General features: G+C 25.1%; 1 pseudogene; it reads right to left on the bottom strand.

The window, feature by feature from the left end:
- Nucleotides 1-251: 251 nt before the first annotated feature.
- Nucleotides 252-9,692, bottom strand: LOC126548859 (uncharacterized; annotated as a pseudogene).
- Nucleotides 9,693-9,946: the final 254 nt, after the last annotated feature.

The raw sequence follows: 9,946 nt of genomic DNA, 5'->3' as shown, positions 1-9,946 counted from the left end.
CAATGTTTGATTTATGCATTTTCAAAATATTTGGTACCTATGAATTATTTAACCATGATATTTTATATATTATTATACACAAAATTAGTATACTGAAGTATATAATATATATTATATATAATATATTATATTGTTTAATTGATGTATTATTAGATATGAGAATTCTTAATTTACTATACAATGAGGCATATATTCTGCAAGAAAGATTAGGTAAGCTTTTTAATTTTTTCTCGTTGTGCTGCTTGGCCATTTCAATTTTTTAGGGGTTTTTCTACATACATATTTGGAATATCAGCATATTTTTTTATAGAACGAACTGCTTCAGTAAAATATAAATTTAAAAATCATAAAACAACCATGTATAACATTATAATTATTAAATTTGTACATAATTTGGTTAGTAGGGTTACATACAATATACATAATATATTATTACTAGTGTATGTTTGTAAAGTTGATTTTAAACAGTTTTCAAACTTTTTAAATATCTTTTTATAAAATATAAATATAAAACATTTGTTTTAATATACCAAATACAATAGTGCAACAATGCAAAGTTGAAAATTGGTTTTTCTCTTAAAATCAATTTAGGAATAATTCATTAAAAATGAATCGCTAAATAAATTTTGCATCCTCTTTCTAATAGTTTCATCCAAATTTTTGCTTAAAAAACGAGACAAAGTTCTGATCTATAAAATAATAAAATATACATTTTATTATTTATTATACTATACACTAACATAGTTAAAATAATTAGTTTATGATTTTAGGTAACTTCCATAATAATTATTATGTTCTATACCGTTTTAAGAAAATATTGTTGGTAGTAAAAAAGAGAAGTATCTTAAAAACATCATTACAAATTAAAAGTAAAATTGTAGTGAATATTTTATTTTATATAAAGATTTATAATTCATATTTATTTATTTGAATGACTTACCACATAAGATCGGTATAAGACATCATTAATTAATTCATCTTCTGCCTTATGTAAATCGTCGTCATTATCAATAATATTAATATCTTCTGTGTCTGAAGTAATGATGTTCGGTTATTCTGAAAGTTTATTATCTATTTTCTCAAGCAGAGTTTTTAGAACATCCATATGTGAGTGTATATTTTGTATATCATACTTCAAAGTGGTTAAACTTCTTCTTATATTTTTTTTAAAAGCTGATATAATAACAAATAGTAGTTAGGTTACAATATTAATAAAATAATTATGATAAAAATATAGTTTAGAGATATGATTTTACTACCTTCATCACTTTCAAGTTCAGGCTGAGAAAGTATCAATTGGTTTTTGTCAAGAGATATTTAATTTACTAACACATTAGGCGATGGTGTAGAATTGCTTATTGAATTAATATAAGTATTGTATAATTTTATTTGATGCTATTTCAAAGGTAGGTGATGGTTTATTTGGTCAATTTACTGGTATCTTGAAACCAGATTCAATATCTGAACAAACTTTATTAAATAAATAATCTTCATCTGATATATTAATTAATTGTACCGGTGTATATGTCTTGTCTATAGGCGGACATTTGGTTTAATTTTTAGGGGGGCTATAACAATCAAATGTAAAGTGACTTGCAGGGGCTTTGGCCCTGTACGTACCCTTTTCCTTTACATAAATCTAAAATATTAATAATAAAAATATAATAATGTTTGTTATAAAAAAGAAAAAAAAGAAAACACTAAATAATATCTTCTTTTGCAAGTTGCTGAACTGATTTGTATCGTTAATGCTATTGTAAAATATAGTTTTTGCAAATTAGGAAATACTGTTTGGTTTTCTGACAAAACTCTTATAACGTCGATTATGTCAATATTCACATCAGAACCAATATTTTGAACTACAATATTTTTTGCTACTGTTATTTTTGAATTAAGACATTCTTTGGATACATCATTTAAAATTAACAGATAATTATTGAAACAAATAATAGTAATAATAACGTTTTGAATTAAGTTTTGATTTTGGGGATCTATTAAAATATTTGGGGGGGGGGGGCTAAGTCTCCCTAAGCCTCTCCAGATGACCCCTTATGGTCTTGTCTATATCTTAATCATCACCATCACCAGAATACTATACAAATTTAAATAAAAAAATTACAATTAATTACATTTGTACTTCTATGGTACACATTTCCTTTGAATTCAGTCAAGTAATTAAAAACAATAATATTAATAATAATATTCTTTGAAACAAATTGAATATTATAATTCAGAATTTATTTTATATATTTAATAATTTATAAGATTTTAGGAATCAAAATTGTGAGGTATCTAATTCACAATGAATTAGTTAAATAATTATAAAAAATTTTTTGTAATTTAATTGTATAATATTACCTTTTAAATTATTATGAGCAGGAGGACTCGGAATGTTGATCAATTTTTCTTTCTTGTAAATTACAGGTTTTTGGTGTTTTCTTTTTATGTTTATATTAAAATCATCGTTTAATGACAACCCAGAATTCTCTTGGGTCAAGGATCAAGCTTCCAACAAGCTATCTGTAAAAATATGTAAATTAACATAAATTTAGCCTTTAAGAATTATTGATAATTATATTTAATAATATAATAACTTATATTTGAATGTAAAACCTTACTAAGTTCTAATTGATTTGGATTTGCACAACGTTTAATTAACTTTTGAGCTGATTTTTTTGGCCAAGCACAAACAGTGCTGCGAACAATGCGAATCCAGAATTTTGGCTACTATGTTAGGTTAGAAAAACAAACAATGCTCCACATATTCTTTAAGAACAATACAATTTTTAATTAATAGGTATATAAACATAAATTTGACACTAAAAATAATTAATAAATTAACTTTTAATTTGTTATTGCCATTTTATATATTTCTGCATACCAAATTAAATGTAAAAAAATAAAATGTTTTGCAACTAAATATATCAATATTTAAAAACAATTTAAAAAACATACAAAAACATTATACAAAATATCTATTTAGGTATAAAATAAGAAAATCATTTAACTAATTTTAAAAACTAATTTTTTTACAGTAGTCTACACATCACTTAATAATTTATAGTATATTTATTTTATATTAAAATCTAATATAACAAATAAAATATTTCAAAATTGGTATATACAACTTATTTTGATATTGGTACAGTATTGATATCAATACTTTGTCAGTATCTAAAATCATTATTTTTTTTTTTTGTATATATTAATATACACCATTCTTTTGCGCATTTAGATAAATTTTTAACAATAAATATATCTAATTTGGAAGAGCTTATTGGTTTTTCAAACAAATTTTCTTTGGAGTTGAATTTTTTACCTACAACTATTGAAGTATTTGATAAAATGTCAATAATTTGAATTATTTCTCTTCCACTTGTTAATACAAAGCAATCAGGCTTCTTAATTGTAAATGTATTATATTGACGATTATTATTATTATTAAATATACAGTTTTTTATGTTTTCTAAGCATGCATTTTAAAATTGTCATGTAATTCTCAAATGGAAAATAACTGCAATTATCAAGAGGTCTGTGTGTAATATAGTCATCAGCTAAATGCAATAAACTATGAATATTATGTGATAGATGACAACCATAAATTTGTTGAAATATTTTTACAAAATAATTTAATAATTCAACAATATAATTTGAATACTCAGAATGATCCTTACTTAAATGTATTCTCATTGATATGTTGAAAGACATAAAACGTTTATAACACTCATCTGACAAGACATTTTTAAAAACTATTGGTATTGTATTGAGTGTATATAGGAGCAACTGTCTAAATTCTGTAACTTTACACCTAGGATACTCTTCAATTCTTCTTGGTTTTCGAGCAAAATCATTGGTAATACAGTTTTGCATTTTTTTTAGATTGAGTGACAAATGTTTTATTTTGTGACTTAATAAACGTAAACTAGTAGGGCCATTATTCATCCAAAGATTTATCAATTTTTTCATAACACCCAAACAAATTAGGTGCATGTAGTCTAAAGAAAACAAACTTGTAATATTTATATCAGGTACCAGCGCAATACATGAAATTATAGGAGAAACATGATGCACTTCATTACTCTTTAAAATATAATCATTGTGATTTATTTTTGCATGACTAGTAGCATTATAAGGAAACCAAACTCTGTTATTGATGTATTCACCTTCATGTGTACCTTCATGTTTCTAAAATATTTGAAGAATTAATAAATTCAAAAGCTTCAAGTACATTTTGTATTTTTCTTTTTTTAGTTCTGTAGCTAGGAACTTTCTTCATTATAAACTAAAAAAATAATTATATTATATTATATAATATTATATCTTTGATCTTTATATAATGAGTTTTTATAAATTAGTATTTTTATTATTGAATAATGAATTAATTGAATATTTAATTATTAATAATTATCGCCACTGTGGATGTTATTATTCTATAATATTTGAAATAATATTAAGATCTCATTTGGTTTTGATTGAATAAAGTAAATTTAACAACTCTATAGTTACAGGATTATAATAGTTGCATACTTGCATTATTGTATTCCAAATAAAAACAACTTAATCTAAGATACCTAGGTATAGGTACTTATGTTTTATTCTATCATACAATATGTGCATACTATGACATTAAAACATATGGAAATCAAAACATGATAATTGCATTATTATAATGTTATAATACTTACGTTATTATTGCATATGACAGGTTAGGTTATTTTTATATTTTATATATGGAAAAAACACGAACAAAATATTTCATGAATATTGATGAGTTTAAAAAAAATTAAAATTACAAAGTAAAAATGTAAAAATGTAAAATTGTTAAACTTACCTGTTTAATTGTTATAATGTTTACAATTATTATTTATAATTTGATATTACAACTATTTAATTTAAAAACAATATTTTAACATAATAAATTATATTATGAAGTATAAAATATGCACAAAATCCAACGACCCGGCAGGATCGCGCTAAGTATAAAAAAAAAACGCCTTAAAATGAACACATCGGCAATCACAACGCGCGACAACTGCCGGGTATATCCAACGACCCGGCAGGATCGCGCTAAGTAGGTATAAAAAAAAACGCCTTAAAATGAACGCATCGGCAATCACAACGCGCGACAACTGCCGGGTATAATTACAGGAGCATCTGAAATCACGAAAAAAAATAGTTGACAATGCATACCTAATTTCTTGTACAATAATTTAGTTTGACAATGCACCAATCTTATTGGAAATGTTCCGTAGAAGTGCATGCTGCACTTTTTAATCCGATCTGAACATTATAAATGTAGTTATAGCCAAATGTATTATGAATTTTTATGGCAAAAAAAGAAAATGTTATTCGATAATATTCCCTGCGGCCCGCATGAAGTTCCCCGCCCACTGAGGAGATACACACACACACTTACCGTACGCGCGTGCTTTGTCACAGCGCTTGCGGTGGCGGTGTTTTCAGTTAATACGTAACGGCTCGCGTATATTATCATTTATCAATATTGTTCTTTCAATATATAATGCTACAAGTATTACTCTGGTCCAACAATTTCCAAAATAAAATTAATAACCTAATAATTAATCAAGTTCCAACTACAAAATTAAAAATTAATTCAATCTATTATCGAGTGCATTCAGTTATATGTCATCATGGGGAACAATTAATGACCGAGGGCCATTATACAAACTTAATAAGGCATCAAAATAATTGGGTAAGGTGTAATCAAATAAAGTATGAACGGTGGCCTCGGGGGGGGGGGATATATTTACATTATATTAATGGAAAAAAATAATTAAAAACTTAAATGTTTGATAAATAATAATACATACATGACATTATAATATTTAATAATAATGATTACAACAACAACAACAACAATAATAATAATAATAATAATAATAACATAAAAAAAATTAGTGATATCCCAACAAAAACACTACGCCAAACTCCGTGTAAAAAAACGCTCAGTATTAAAAAAATCCACCTCAAAAAGTTGTGATATCATTTTATAGCTATGTATTTAAACTATATAGGAATAGATATATTATTATAATTTATGTTAAAATTCATTGCTTATAAATTGAACTTAGCTGGTGACTTTAAAATTATAACACTTAATTAGTATCACTCATTTTCAAAGATAACATGTATACTCAATACGAAATGAATTCTCATGAGTTTTAAATAATGTCACCAGCTAAGTTCAATTTATAAGCAATGAATTTTAACATAAATTATAATAATATATCTATTCCTATATAGTTTAAATACATAGCTATAAAATGATATCACAACTTTTTGAGGTGGATTTTTTTTATACTACACGGAGTTTGGCGTAGTGTTTTTGTTGGGATAGACTATAACATAATATACTAGATACTAGGTAGTAGTTTTAACGTTTAGCACAATATTCTTATAATTATTATATTATATACATTGATCTACTCATTTGCTATTAAGATATAGCTAGGTTATTAACATTTAAATACAAAAATATTAAAACATAATTAACAATTTTTCTGAATGAAAATTACGATTTAGGTAAACCACCTAATAATTAATGTAGTTAAGTATAATACACCTACCTTTTTCGATGTCAAATTCTGTATTATTTATTTCTGAAGTCTATATGGCTGTCAAAAACTGTAAATGAGATGTGGGTATGAGTATGTGACTCTTAAAATACTCAGACGTTAAATGTAGTAAATACACTGAAAACACTCATCGCAAGTAAGCGGGCGGCTGCAGACTAGTTTTCGTCAGGCGGCAAATGTACGTCCAAAATCTAAACATCGATCGGGTATGCGGGTTGACAATAGAACGATACTCACCGAATGCAATATTTATTTACTTACCCATATATTTATAACTATAGGGTTCATATTATTATGTATATGGATATTATATTATATTATATTATTATAATATATCACTATATCAGTCCGTCGTCGTTATCGCGATGGTTTACCACAGCCGCTGCGCGTTGAATAATATACCTAGGTATATTCTAATAATAAACTGTACCTACCTTTTTAATTTAATATACCTAATAAGAAAAATAATTAAAATATAATAGGGTGTAATATAAATAACACGTAATGCATCGTAGGTGCTGTAAAAGTATGATAAATATTGTTTTATTTTTATCTTCACATGAGCAACTCAAAAAAGTGGGTAACGCTCTGCTGTACAGTATGTGCAATTAAAATGTTGAAATGTGCAAAATTGTGCAAAAATTTTTTTTATTAGGAATCATAACAATATTTTCAATATTTTCACTATACGTAGATACTTCAAATTTTATTTTTATTACTATTAATTTGATATTATTATTATTTATTAGTTGGCATCAACTTTTATATTAATATTACTATTATTGTATTACATAATAATATAAAAATTGAACTGATTTACAATATTTCATTAGAATTTAAGTTCACAACAATCACATTTCACTATCACAACCAATAGGTAATAGCTCTATTGCATAACGTGCAAAAACTAATATTTGCCTTCTGTTTCAATCTAATGCTCCATTTTAGAGTAATGACAACTACTAATTTTTGGCATTTTAAACTAAATAATAACAACTATAAAAAAATTGTTGTACCTATAAAACATGAGTTATATAATATACGGCTGCTGCAGTAGTGTAATATCGTATGTGTATATATTGTAATCAACATTCGTTAATATCGTCATTATCTTAACTATGTACCTACTACCTATTATACATAGTGAATATAGGTACCTACCTATTATAAGTATAATTATATATTATTCAAGCCCAGATTAAGACCTTCATGAGCCCAGGGACCAATACATGGTTGTGGGTCCCAATCAATGAAAACAATTCTTTAAAATTATAAAAGTATACAATAAAACAAATTTAAACATTTTTATTTAAGTTTGATAACTAGAGTACGGATTTTAAAGGCATAATTTACCATTATTTTCTATTTCTTTAAAACGAAGCCATGTCAGCTACCGTTTATACTTTATACTACCATACACAATATTTTATTTTATTTTGCTTTTTGTTTTTTGCGTTTTTTGTATATTTATGCGTTTTTTGGGCATATTTGGTACATTTTTTCAAAATGTGTTCCAAATAAACGTATTTGAAGTGTTGATTTTAATTTTTATATGTTTTTTAATATTTATATTTTATATTATAATTTGTATTTTTCTTTTTATATCTTCATTTATAAGTATTAAAGTTTTCCATACACTATATTAAAATATTGAATTTAGCTTAAAAAGAATTAATTGATCTCTAATATTACTAAATAATTAATAATCAATGTATGTTGCTTGTCGTTTTTTTATTATTAAAAAATTAAATAGATTAATTTAAAATATTCATATACAGTAGAAATCGTAGGTTAGGTTCTATTAGAAACAGGATTGTAAATAAATCTATCTTACTACTTTATTTTTTGAAAAAAATAATTTAATGAACTAATAAATAGTTTTAATACTTTTTTTGTGATAAATATTTTTTAAAAACGTATTTTTGATAATTTTTTTAAAATTCTTTTGGAAGATTTAGATAGCTTTATTGCTTTTTTTTAGTGATTTTCGTTAGTTTTTTATTGCTTTAAAATCCATACTCTAATAATAACGATTAATAATGATGAAAACATTTAAACATATAATTTTTATTAAAATACATATTTACAAATGAAATGAAGTATTTTTATGTAAAAGTTTTTTTCTAGCTTTTTAACTATAAATATAGTTATATTAGTTAAAGATTTTAAAACTTGTACATAATTCACTTTAAGTGTACATACAGCAGCAATGCAGCATGCCTTGCTTCCAAACAGGTGTAATTTTTTTTAGAACTTTGTTTCTTATATTTGAAGCGACTAGGTATATCACCAAATGCTAAAAACTCCCATCTTGGGGTACTTTTATTAAAAAACAAAAATATGGTTTGGACTAAATCAAAAAAATTTGACAATTTTAATGAGCTTTTTGCGACACTTGAAATTGAAACTAAATTAAACCTAACAAATGAAATTCAGGTTATGAGCAGTGCAATGATCATATGAAGCATTTGGAACTATATTGGATATGAGTTTTTGAACACCAGAGAACACACCACTCATAACTGCAGCACCATCATAGCGTTGTCCTCAGCATTTTTTATGTCTAAATTATATTTATTTAATACATCATAAATTAAAGTGACATGGTGTTTTCAGCACCATGTTTTGTCAATTTATAAAATCCCAAAAACTATTCTTTGACATCTAATGTATATTCATCATAATCGACTACAATATATCTAAAAATAAAATTTACTTGATCAAGTTTTGTTATATCTTGTGTGTGTCCATAATAATTGTGAAACACTGAGCATTTCTTATTTTTTCACATAAAATCTTCAGTGTTTTTGAAGCTAAAAATTCAATGACCTAATTCTGAATTTTCCAAATCAAGTACTTCACTTTAGATTCTTTAGTATACAAAAGTTAACTTACCACACGATCAAATTGTGCTAAAAGCTTCACTGTACGTAAAAAGTTATCTTCTGAATTATTATTTATTTTATCTTCATTTCCTCTGAGAGCCGTATTACTTGCAGTGAGGAATAATTTAATTTGAATAAGTTTTTTTAAAACGTCTCTCCAGAATTGAGCTTCTGCTTCATCTATGCCATTAATCCAGTTAGTTTTAAACATAATGCCTATTCTATCAGCAACAATCAATAAGTTTCACATTAAGCTTTTTGTAAAACAACAGAATAACATAATCACATTCTGGGTATTTTACTACCCATTTTTGTTAATTAATAATAGAAGTCGCTAGAAAACGTCGAAAATTACTTTTTCCATCGGTAAACATTGAGTTTGAGAACAATAAAAAATTATCTGAAGGTTTACATAGGCCATACAAAATAATTTGTTTTATTTTTAAACTAGAACTACTTAGTTAA

This window comes from Aphis gossypii, chromosome X (genome assembly GCF_020184175.1).
Source record: "Aphis gossypii isolate Hap1 chromosome X, ASM2018417v2, whole genome shotgun sequence".
Lineage (NCBI taxonomy): Eukaryota > Metazoa > Arthropoda > Insecta > Hemiptera > Aphididae > Aphis > Aphis gossypii.
The sequence above is the reverse complement of the archived record's forward strand: the minus strand, read 5'-3'. Positions and strand labels throughout refer to the sequence as shown.